The sequence below is a fragment of the Bos javanicus genome, chromosome 7 (genome assembly GCF_032452875.1).
Source record: "Bos javanicus breed banteng chromosome 7, ARS-OSU_banteng_1.0, whole genome shotgun sequence".
Lineage (NCBI taxonomy): Eukaryota > Metazoa > Chordata > Mammalia > Artiodactyla > Bovidae > Bos > Bos javanicus.
In genome coordinates, this window is record NC_083874.1 from 78,409,538 (window position 1) to 78,419,693 (window position 10,156).

General features: G+C 37.4%; 1 long non-coding RNA gene across 1 annotated transcript in view; it reads left to right on the forward strand.

The window, feature by feature from the left end:
- The window catches only part of LOC133252060 (uncharacterized), a 707,608-nt gene extending 697,730 nt beyond the window's left edge, over positions 1–9,878 (forward strand). The window contains exon 4 of the long non-coding RNA XR_009737797.1: positions 9,448–9,878. This is a non-coding gene — a long non-coding RNA (uncharacterized LOC133252060). The remainder of the gene's footprint in view (positions 1–9,447) is intronic.
- Positions 9,879–10,156: the final 278 nt, after the last annotated feature.

A 10,156-nucleotide genomic window follows, 5' to 3' on the forward strand; every position in this document is an offset into this window, starting at 1 on the left:
TTCAAAAATATCTCCAGGATGGAGGAAAATTGCTTTCCATACTGCATGTGGAAATATAATCAAACATTGAAATGTCTTCTTTTTGAAAAGAAAACATGTTTACATACATCATTTCCTTACTTCTTCGCATTGTGCTTTTGCAATAAGTAGGAAGATACTGTTATTACTCTTAGCTTACAGATTTGTCAGCGTAGTCTAAGAGGAGTTATGCAATTTACTCAATGCTACATGTCAAAAACAGAACCTGCATTGCAACTTCTCAATCTGAGGTACACTTTCCACTCTGCCATGTAATTTTTTTTTTTTTTACTTCCTTACTGTATTTATTAAGTTCCTTCTGCTTACCTGACACAATGTTAGAGTATAGGGAGGCGCGTAACAACAACAAAAATCCATGTGCTCCCTCGAGGAATTTATTAAATTGAGAAGACAATGCATGTACATGAAAGAAATTGAGTGCAATTGTAAGGCAATTAGTTAAGGTTGTTAGAAACTTGCATTCTGTGCTGCATTGAAAACAGATGTTGAATTAATAAATCACTAAATAAAGAGGTAGGGAGTTATTTGGAAGAGGTTCATTAAGGAAGTGATTTTTGTGCTAGATATTGAAAACCAAAAATATGGCTTGAGAAAGAAGAGGTAAGATAAAAAGTCAAGTATGTATGTTTATGTAATAAGGAGGAATTTGGATCAGTGGGACTGAGAGGATTTACTTTCAGATTGAGCACATAGGGTGGGTCCAGTTGAATGGCAAGTTGAATTATATGGAATTTTCTCTGTGGAGAGCAGAGAGGCATTGTAGATTCTTAAGCAATGGGTGAAAGTCAAAGAGAGTGAAAAAGTTGGCTTAAAGCTCAACATTCAGAAAACTAAGATCATGGCATCTGGTCCCATCACTTCATGGCAAATAGATGGGGAAACAGTGGAAACAGGGGCTGACTTTATTTTTCTGGGCTCCAGAATCACTGCAGATGGTGATTGCAGCAATGAAATTAAAAGCTCCTTGGAAGGAAAGTTATGACCAACCTAGACAGCATATTAAAAAGCAGAGATATTACTTTGCCAACAAAGGTCCGTCTAGTCAAGTCTATGGTTTTTCCAGTGGTCATGTATGGATGTGAGAGTTGGACTGTGAAGAAAGCTGAGCGCCGAAGAATTGATGCTTTTGAACTGTGATGTTGGAAAAGACTCTTGAGAGTCCCTTGGACTGCAAGGAGATCCAAGCAGTCCATCCTAAAGGAGATCAGTCCTGGGTGTTCATTGGAAGGACTGATGTTAAAGCTGAAACTCCAATACTTTGGCCACCTGATGTGAAGAGCTGACTCATTTGAAAAGACCCTGATGCTGGGAAAGATTGAGGGCAGGAGGAGAAGGGGACGACAGAGGATGAGATGGTTGGATGGCATCACCGACTCAATGGACATGGGTTTGGGTGGACTCCAGAAGTTGGTGATGGACAGGGAGGCTTGGCGTGCTGCGATTCATGGGGTCGCAAAGAGTTGGACACGACTGAGCGACTGAACTGAACTGAACTGAAGCAGTGGGTGGATAGTGAGTCACATGGTCCAAGTGAAGTTTTAGAAAGGGTCAACTGGCCACATATTGCAGAATAGGGTAGACCTAGGAATGACTGCTAAATTGGGTCATGCAAAGACTATCTGTAACCTAGTATGAGGGGATGAAGACCCAGTCCAAGGACAGGAAAAGAGAAGTGTGAATGTTTTTATAAAAACAGATGAGTTATTACCACTCTTTACTGAATAGTATCCTAATTCAGAGGCATTCAAACAAAATTTCTCTAGAAATGAAATGTCCTTGTGCTAACAGTACCAGATTTTACAGCCATAGAAATGATCATAAAGCTATTCTTTGCAGGACTTAATTTTGGCCTGAAGCTTAATTTCTTTTGCTACAATTCACCGCCTGTCAACTTACCAAAGGATGCACTGACTTGCTTATTTCAGCTTCTCTCTTTAGAGTATGGTTTAAAATAGCACCCATCAGTCTTAATCTCAAGTATTTTCCAAAATGTCTCCCAAATTAATAAGTGCAGGATTAGGAGCAGTGAACCTATAGGAGAATATGACAAAAATAGCTTACCCACAATTAGAACTGAAATCTTCTTTCATTGAGCAATAGGAAATTGGCCAAACTCAGCAGCTTTTCATATTGTGCTGTGTCAAGGGGTCCTTAAGGCAAGTGCTCGCCAAGTTCTCTGTCCCTGTGGCCCAGTGATCTTGTGGTTGGCTTTATTTTGTTCCCCATTTTCAGGCTGCCAACTTTAGTCTCATTCACCATGTCCTGGGGGGGCATGTAGGTTGGATCATGGTAATTAAATTAACTATCCTCTTAAGCAGATCTTAATTAAATTAACGTATCCTCTTAACAAGATTTCAATTACAGGTGCATGTGGACCATGGCAGATTGAAACCCTGTGCCACAACATACATACTCTCTAGAAAGCAGACTAGAGCTGTAACTTTTGATTGATTTGAAAGCCAAAGAAGCTCTTAACCAGAAATTATAATAATGAAGTTGATACTTACTCTTGTCTTTCTGAAATGAGTCCAGTAGTTGTTTCTATGCTTTACCACTGGGAAGACCTCATAAACTTGAGGAAGAGATAAACTTCAAATCTCGCTCTGTTTGCATGTGCTCCATACTGTATAGTCATTTGACCTCAGACATGTGACTTGTCTTTCTTTTTCTCATGTTCTTCATCTGTAAAGTTAAAATAATACTGGTACTTTTCCCAAAGATTCAAGAAATATTAAATAAAGAGACCTATTTAAAGTGCTAAGTGTTATACTTGACCCATACCAAACTCAGTGATGACTTTCAGCCCTGTGCTCCTGCTACTGTGGTTGTTGCTTCAATTCAAATTGTTAGTGATTCTTATTAAGATATTTCAGTGTAATAGGAGAACCTGAAATATAAATACCCCATGGCTAAATTTTTAAAGTTCTGTATATTGTTACAAACAAAATACTATGGAAACAGCAGAAGAAGGAATAATTCTGCAGGTGCAATCAGAGACCATTGGGTGGATCAGATGCATTAAAGTTGAATTTGCAAGGTAGAATTTTTAATTTAATCCCAGACAAAGGAAGGCTGCTGGAGATTTTTGAAAGATGAACCTAACCTGCATTTTATCTGCAATATTGTGTAAAGGAGGCAATATAAGAGAAAAATTAGCAATCCCAAAAGAATAGCAAATTAGAAATGTGTACCTTTTTGTTGACTGTTTTTGTGAGATGATGAACCAAAAGTGGGAGGGAGGCAAAGAAGTAAAAGGGAGGCTGGATGATGTAAAAGGGAGGCAGAGAAGTAAAAGAGAGATGGATGATGAAGGGCTAGGAAACACCCTTGATCTATGGACTACATCCAATCCATCACTAGTCCTGTCTTGGAATTCATCCCTTTTTCTCCCCCTTTTGTTATTTGAACTCAGCAGAATTTCTCACAGTGGACCCCTCTGTGCTTCTTGAACTTCTTCCTGCTCTTGGCTGTCATGACACACTCTGGTTTTCCTCCAACCCCTTGGGTTCTGTTCCCTACTCTTCCAGATGTCTTCTGTTCTGCTTGCCCACAGAACACTCCAAACCTCAGCATTTTCCATCTACACATGCATCTACTTTTATGCAGCAAAACACCACCTATTTCCTAATGAGTGTTGTATTTGTATCTCCTTTGTGAACTTAGCCCCAACTCTATAGACTCCTGACCCTAACTTTGAACCTAATATATTTATCATCTGCATGCCAACATTGACAGCTTAGCCATATTTCCCTCTCTAATACTGCTCTTCCCTAAGTTGTGTCATCTCACAAATGTGCCATCTCAGTACATCTATCTAATTCCCAGATTTCAAGATATAGACTTTTTTCTTGATTTGTTTCTTTCTTCCAACCTCCGTGGGCTTCCCTGGTGGCTCAGAGGGTAAAGTGTCTGCCTAAAACGTGGGAGACCCGGGTTCGATCCCTGGGTCGGGAAGATCCACTGGAGAAGGAAATGGCAACCCACTCCAGTACACTTGCCTGGAAAATCCCATGGACTTAGAAGCCTGGTAGGCTACAGTCCATGGGGTTGCAAGAGTCGGACACGACTGAGCAACTTCACTTCACTTCACTTCTTCCAACCTCCATGATCAATTCATCGGTAAGGCTGTCAATGTTACCTCCAAACTCTGCCTCTGTTCTCCATCCCTGTTGCTTTCATCTTTGCCATTTGTGCCTGAATAAAAAATTTATGAAATGATCTACCTTCATTTCTTTGACTTCTAGAATCCACAACCTACATAGGAGCCAGAGTGGTCTCTTAAAAACCTAATTTCAACCATGTTATTTCCTTTCATAGAAGTCTTCACTTAACATCCAAACTCTTACCCAGCTGCACAAGTCCTATTTCTCTTTTATCAACTTTAATTCTCCGTTCATCATGCCAACTTTCATGCTTTGCCTTGAATTTATCAACTTTGCTCCTGCTTAGCATACTTTGTCAGTGCTTCTCCTGTGGGCCAGTGCTTTGGTTTGGTGTCCTCTGTTTATAATGCACATTTTTCCTAATCTCCCAGTCTGAAGTCTCCTCCACCTCTCCCTGAGTTACATCATCTTACAGTAACCAGCTTTATCTATCATTTATTTATTCATTTTTACTTCTCAGTTTCCTCCAATTGAAAAGTAAGCTTTATTAGAGAAAGAATATTATCACTTGTGTTCAAAACTTCCCCCAACATCTAAACTAGACCTAACATGGTAGCTGTTTAATAAATAATATTTAAATCAGTGAATATTTTAATACTGTCATCTTGTATCCAGTTCACTATTCTTTCTTGCTTGGATTATAGCAAGCCAGCTCACTCTTGGTATCACTTTAATATCCATACCTCTAATTCATTATATACTTATGATCTTTTAAAAGTTCAATCTAAATATAACAGCCTCCTCTCTCTCATAAATACATACCATACAAGACCTGACTCATTCTACTTCTCCATCTCATCCCGTTACTCTCCCTCTCTAAGTTCAATGTGCCTCTTCTTCATCCCACCCCCTACCACCCTCCCCGCACCAAATACACAAATAGTGAAAGATGGTTGGAGATTGCGTCACTACATTTTTCAGTCATCAGTATTCAGAAATGCTGGTAGTTTTCTATTCTTGCAACCTCACTATATTGCCTATGCACTCTGCACCAGGATGTTTTTACAGGCTCCTTTTTAATTTGTAAAGAGAAGGAACAGGAGGCCCAAAGGTCATTACCGGTCAGAGAGGCTCATTATTAAAAAGGTCTGAGACTTGTGGCAAACGGATGACTGTAAGATACAGGTAATGGATTTTGCACTATTCAGGCTCAGCCTGAGTTACAAAAATTAAATAGCACTCTAATTAACCAGACTAGTTAGTAAGTAATTCAGTTCTATGGAACTCCAGCTAATTGTGGTTTTTCGAATATTGCATAACATACAAATAACAAAAAGGAAAAAAAAATCCTGATCTGGTTGGTTTTCCATATGTAGACTTCAAGGATAAGAAAACATTACAGATTTCTGCAAAAACAGAATTTTTCTTACTCTCTAGGAGGAAAAAAAGGTGAATTCTGTTTTTCAAAGAGAATAAAGGATTAACCTCGTGAAGGATAAAAGAAGTTTTGCATTCTGTTGTTAACTTCACACACATCCTGATTTGGGCATTTTAGGACTATACCAGATGAATGAAAAGGATAGGAGATAAGATGAAAACAAAATTGTATCAAGTTTTATATCTAAACCTGCCTCTCTGATTGCTCTCTGAGGGTGTAGGGTAGTCATTCTCCTCCAAATGTAAGTGAACACAGAGGAATGCGACCAAGATGAACCTAAGATTTGCTAAATAAAGAGAATGATGACATCAGCAACAATTAATTAAATTCCTGATAGAGGCATAAAACATGTTAGGAAACTTCTCAGGGAGACTTGAGATATGAGAGGGCACTGTGCAAATACTCCAGAAATTTTCGAATTACAGACTCTGCATATAAAACAAAAACCAAAATGAAGCCTGATTTTACTATTGCACAAAAGAAGCACTGGGGAATCACCAAGAAATATGGGCAAATATAAAAGCTGATACGTGGAGCAGGCAAGTGGTTCCTTTAGAAATTAAATAAAATATCAACAAAGGAAAATTACAACAAAAAATGCTATTTTCAAATACCTAAATTTTAAAAGTCAATGAAAAATATTTGAATTTGAAGGTTAATTTTATACTTTTTACAATAAGTCACTTCATTTTTAAATTTTCACATACATGATTTCATATAATCCCATAATAACCCTTCTTTTCCTATACCTATACCACCCCTCCACCTTCCCCTCTCCCTGTTGATAACCAGTGGTTTGTTCTCTATATCTGTGAGTCTTCATCTTATTTTGTTTACTAGTTTGTTGTGTTTTTTAGATTCTATATATACTATATCATACAGTAATTTGTCTTTTGCTGTCTGACTTATTTCACTTAGCATAATGCCCTCCAAGTCCATTAATCTCAACTTTAGACTTATAATTTAGTTCTATACCACTAAAAAAATGGATTAGTTGTATTATTATGGCTATAACCCTGAATTTTCTATTACAGATAGCAATGTCCATAGTTTCTCTCAACTTTAATGAAGGTCTGCTTATGATTGGATAATTTATTCATTTATGCAATAAACAAGTATTTATAAAGTACTTGCTGTGTACAAGACACTGCTTTCATGATAAAGAATATCATTTCGTTTTCTTTATGGAGCTAACGGTCTAGTTGTAGAGGGTGGGAAGAGACACAGGCAAAAGGAAAATGTCAGATAATAAGAACTGCTATGAAGAATACAAAGCAGGATGCTATCATAGAATAATACTGATGGGTGAATGTGGCCATTTTAAAAGAATGGTCTGAGAAGGCTTCATTGAAGATGTGACATTCAATCTGAGACCTTTATGATAAGAGTGAAGCATGCAAAGTTCTTGGGGAAGATTCCAGGCGGAGAGAAGAGGGCAAAGGCCACAAAATGAAAACGTGTGATGTGCCTGAGGAATGGAAAGTCCGTGTGCCTAGAGTGTAGAAAATGTCAGAGGAATGTTGGGATGAAGGAGAAGGTATCGCTGGGGGACAATAGGCCTTGGTAAATGTTGCAGTTTTATTTTCAGTGCAGTAAGAAACCGCTGGAGGGTGATTTGCAACTTGGAGGATTAATTTGGGGCTGGCTATAGGACTTACTTTAAGAACTTTGAATTTCACAGCTAGGAAGACCTTTTTTTTTTTGCCTCAAACAACAAGAAGATATGGGAAAAGATTGAAGGTCTTGAGCCTTTTTGTTACATTGAAACTGGAGTTTAAGCCTTTAGATCTAGAGGCCACTCAGCAAGACACGCTTTACATATTTAACTTAATCAGTGTGCCATGCACTATTTAGGCACTGGGGATACAGCTGTGAATAAGAAAAGTTTCTTCAGACTCACAGACATAGAGAACAGACTTGTGGTTGCTAAGGAGGAAGGGAGACAGGGGAGGGATGGAGCCGGAGTTTAAGGTTAGCAAATGCGAACTGTTATATGTAGGATGGACAAAGAATGAGGTCCTACTGTATAACATAGGAAACTATATTCCATACCCTGTGATAAGCCATAATGGGATAGATATTAAAAAGAATATAAATATATATGTATATATAAGTGAATCTCTTTACTGCAGCAGAAATTAACACAATTTTGTAACTATGTTTCAATTAAAACAAGTTTCTTGCCTTATATTCTAGGTGATAGAATAGAGGGAACATATTATGACATTGAGTGCTTGCTGAGGGTTCTTTTTAATAAGCAGATTTTTACTATTGGTCTTTCAGCTTTGGGACCCAACTGTATTAAATTTATCAATTTTGATTTCCCTTGAACCCATTAAAATGCTTGACATGTAGTAGGTGCTCAATAATTCTTAGCTGAACTGAATTAAAGATTAGCTTTCATCTTATTGATACACAGTGTTTCGTTTTATGAATTTCTTCTCTTTGTTCTCAAAACCATATTCTATTTTTGAACGTAAACATACTGGAAAATCATTTTTTTCTGAGAAGGGTTTATGTTTTTACAGGTCTTTGCTACATTAGTCACTTTCCTATCCTCAATCTGTGACATGCAGTCTACCTTAATCCTGTGAACTTAAATCTATAGCATATATCTATTTAAATGATGGAATGTGAAATCAGTTAAAGTCTCCAATTTTTGGTAAACAGTGTTTTTCATAGCCACCTAAACGTGCCCAGTTTTGCCTTTGCATATCATAAAGGAAGTCATGAAATAGAGATTCTTTGTTCTTTCCTGTTTTCCATTTACATGTCCTATTATTTTAAAAGTGCACTAATTTATGATTATTGAAAAGGCAGTTTAAAATACCATGTCATTTTGGTCTTCCTTTGGATTTTCCCTTCTCTTTTTATGTTCCAGGTCCAAAGAACCATGGACAGTTCCCCCAAAGTGTCATGTTCTCTTGCATGGTACCCATTCAACAAGATTGGAATGTCTTTTTCTCTCTTCTCCTCCCTCTCATGGACTTAATTTCAACCTTTTGGTCTTAGCTTAACTGTAACCATTTCTAAAAGACTTTGTTTAACCGTCCATATCTGGATTAGCAGTTTATGTTTGTCTGATTACCAACTTTGTCACATGCTATTGTAATTTCTATTACTCTAAGTTTCTTTCCTAGACTATAAACTCTCCAAGGGCTGGGACTTGATTGTAATTACAATTCTGATGCCACATCCTGACTCAATGACTATTGAAGAATGGACCTACTATAGCAAAAAAAATCTAGTGAATGTATAAATGGATAAATAATTAGCCATCATTTTCTAAGGCAGATGATAATTTGCCCTCATTGTTTGGTACATGAAACTGAGGTCTTTGTTCATACCTATGGCTTTCCTAGTCTCCCAAGTTCTATATTTAGAATTTTCTTTATTTTGTATAGTACAATACTTACGTTACTTCAGAGCAATACAGCTTTTTAAAGTCTGGGGTAGAAAAGAAAGAAGACAATCTACTATTGGTATAAATCTGCTCTTAGGACCCATTTCTCAGGAAAAGCAGATTGGAAAGAGTGGTGGTTGAAGATCGAAGGGCAGGAGTCATTAAGGGACTGAACCAAGAATCATTTCCACACTCACCTTTGTTCCTCTGATGTTCTGGCTCATAAAAGCTCTGGCTTGACTGTTGACAGTCAACATGTGAGAACTGAGGTTTCTACTTCTTTGTACAAGACATCTTGTGTGGTTGTATGAGAAGGAATGAGAGTGTTTTTGTCTCATGAATAAAAACTGTACATTTTGATATTGCTGACAAAGAACTAAAGTTACTAAACAAATTATATACTCCTGGGGAATATGTTGAAAAAAAAAACCTCACTCTTTTTTCTTTCTTTTTCCCTCTCCTAGTTCTTCACCAGTGTTTAATTCAACCTGAGGAACCAGGAACTGAAGAGGAAGGAAGTAATTGACATTCAAAGCCTCTATTTTTAGACACCTTTACACTTTTCTTTTGCATCTAACTAGCAAGGATTTTTCCAAACAAGCTTTTAATTAGCAGGTGAGTTTAATTGATATGTGGGTTTCTCAGAAGGGGAAGGGACCTCAATGTGGAGGAGGAGGGGGAGGGCTTCCATCATTCTCACAATAGAAGACCATTAATTCATTTGCACCTGGATGCTTTAAAAGATCCATTTACTGTAGCTAAGAAAGAAGGCAGAGACTCAAAAGGGTGGAATCTGTCAGAGAAGAAAGAGAGGCACTATAATTTAACATGCTATCTGGATGATTTAAACCTTGGAGAAATATTGCTACTGATGACCAGGTATAGAAACAAACCTGTTTGCATACAGCAAGGTTCTGTCCGAGAGCTGAGAAGAGATTAATGTTTCAAAATCAATGAGGTTAATGTTTTTTTAAAAAGTTTTTTTAGTTGGCAGGAAAGTGAAAAATAAAACATATAGGTAAATCACTTTCATTGGCCTTAAAAGAATATTAATATAAGCAAATGTGAGAATGTTTTAAAAGTGAAATCCTGGGTAGTTTTGCTATTTATGGAGGCAGGAGAGAACACATATCCTGTGTTCAGTTTTGCAGAATGGCAAGTTGCAGGAGGCAT